A 2905-nucleotide genomic window follows, 5' to 3' on the forward strand; every position below is an offset into this window, starting at 1 on the left:
GTGCATCCGACAATTTTATTTCTAATCGATTATAGCATGTCCATAATCGATTATATCAGTAGAAATTACAATGTTAATTATTTTCCTACTACATTCAAGAGACTACAAGTTGCTTTTAAATATTCTCCTATTTACAAACAAAAAATTACAATTTGCAGCATCATCAAAACTTGTCTTCAGGTTTTACCAATACTCCTTTATTGGTAACAAATAAGTTGTCATTTATGAATGTTCATTGTTGTTCATAAGTGATAAATTTGCTCTCCAGTATATTGAGATGAAGGGTTTCCACCAATTAGATTCTTTCTCTAAATAAGGACGACATTTCAATGGTTGCAAGTTGTCACTCAACAACGGTAGACATTCGTCTTCTTTGAACATTTGCATCTTCTGGTGCATCCTTTATTCTAGAATTCATCTTATTTAAAGAGTAGTAAGTTAAAATGAATATAGAAAAATGTTAAGAAGTAATATATAGTAAAATATAATTGAATTTGCTTAAATATAATGGAGCAAAAGAGGACGAGGATACAATTATGCAAGTATAGACCTGTCAATCCTTTAAAATATGGAGAATTAAGTTGACATTGAAATTCACTTCTACCATATGACAGTTTATATCTAGAGTCAAGTTGGACAAATTATCTTTAATTCACTAAATAAGTCTTTACATATATTTCATTCCTTGCATTCTGTTTTGCAAGTTTTGCACCCCTCCCATATTTGACTTAGCAATTCAAAATTTGAGTGGAATGAAGGATGTTGAAAATACCACTAGACTGGTGCATTCCTACAATAGGTTCATCATGCCTGGAGCTTTGTTATTTTGGTTGTCCTTCATCATCATTAATTGGACGATTATGTTGTCATACACCATTGATCTTAACAATGTTGAACTTTTTTTAAAAATTTATAGAAAAATATTCACTAATACAAAATGGACTTTTTATAGCGATTATTTATACCGATTCAAATTAACCAGGTATAAAAAATGATTGGAATAAATGATAAATAATTCTATACCGGTTACACTCAAAGCAGATATAAAAAATAATATTTTATACCTATTATATTAAAAACCAGTGTGAATTCTGCCCACCACTCACTTTCGTTTCTCTCCCTCTCTGCGTCTTCTCTTTTGTTTCCCACTTCTTCTCCTATGCTTCACGTCTTCTCTTAGTTCTTTCTTGGCGCGTCTTCAAATTATTAAAACGATAGAAGGTCAAATGGTGGTTTTGTCTGCGATACAACACTTTCCAATCGGAGGAACTAACAGAGAAGAACTGAAGTGAAAAAGCAGAGAGGAGAAGAGAAGAGAAGAGGAAGTCGCATGGCATCGACGACAGCAAACCTTGCTCGGCGCGCGACGCAGAAGGAGAGGGTTCGAGAAAAACCTCCGCGAGAGGTTCGAGGAAAACAAACACGTGGTTCGTTTTCCCCTTCTTCTCTCAATTCCGCACATACCTTAATTCTAATTTGTTGTTTGGACTATAATCTTCTGATTAGGGATTTGTATAACGATTTGATTGTTGCATTCGATTTCTCGTCTATTATCTCATTCTATTAAGGTTTCTCTATGTTGATTCGATATCATATACAGGAAGATCCTGATACAATTGATAGGCTCGTAGCAGATGTTGAAGCCTCCTACAACAAGTGGCGTCATCCAGATCCTTACATAGATAAACATGTCACTCATCTCATTTCATCTCTATGCCAACACTGATCCTAGGGTATAATATTACATCCAGAAAATATTATTACCGTGAATAAAAACTTTTTCCATAAACTAAAATTTATTTATGCTCTAATTAAAATCAGTTTTGGGGAAGCTATAACTCAGAAATTTTACAGAACTTATTTGTGCATGTTAAAATTTAACTTATTGAGAAGCATGTTTAATAATTTCTGTTTATTTTCCTCTATAATGGAAAACTCTTTATCCAAACAAAGCCTAGGTTATTTGTTCTAATTGTTAGTCTATGCCTGAATGTCATGTTACTTAAACAATTAAAAACTTTTTACTCTTTCTCTTGAGCTTGTATATGAGTTATTTGGTTTCTTTTCCTAATACGAGTTTTTTTCATTAATTGAAATTTCTTTGTTCAGGTTTTACTTTGTCAACACCCAATTTCGTACCCAATTTCGTTCGGGAAAGTAAATAATCAAAATTAAAAAATAAGAGAATAATAATGAATGTTGGGCAAAGAAAAAAAGGAAAAGGGAAATAATAAAATAATCTTCCTTAATGCAGGACACATCACTTTAGAATGTTTTTGAAATATTAGTTTAATATGGTAATAATTTGAATTATATTGTCTGACAATAATTACAATCAATGTCTTGAATATTATTTGATTTATTTTTCTTGCAATCAAGACCATTTCTTTCCCTATTTTGTCCATTGTCAATTAATTCGCCATTAAGGCAAGATCACATTAATATTTTAATTTGTGCCTATAAATACACTCTTATTAGAGACCTAGAGATAATAGAAATTGAAAGAAAGAGTATAGAGAAAAATAGGTTCTCACACCTAAAGGTTCTGTCAACAACAACCACCTGAGAAAGCACTAAGGAAGTTCCAAAAACTAAAAAGGTATGTCACATCTACACTCTTATTTTCCTCTTTTTATTATACTTTGAAGTTTTCTTCCAAAGATACTTTTTTTGTACGCGCGGAAAATGTTTTCTTAAAAAATCATAATTTTTTTGAATTTAAGTACGCGTTGGACTATGACCAGTTACTTGTTTTTGGGCTTTTCAAGAATACAAATCAATCCATTTTTTTTAAAGAACTCACAAACCTTTTTTAGATAAAGAACTACGTGAGCCCTGATTGTCCATTAATGGATATACGTAGGACCAAGGTCAATCCTTGTCGGGTTCATAAAATAAAAAATAT

Source organism: Vigna radiata, chromosome 11, assembly GCF_000741045.1.
Source record: "Vigna radiata var. radiata cultivar VC1973A chromosome 11, Vradiata_ver6, whole genome shotgun sequence".
Taxonomy (NCBI): Eukaryota; Viridiplantae; Streptophyta; class Magnoliopsida; order Fabales; family Fabaceae; genus Vigna; species Vigna radiata.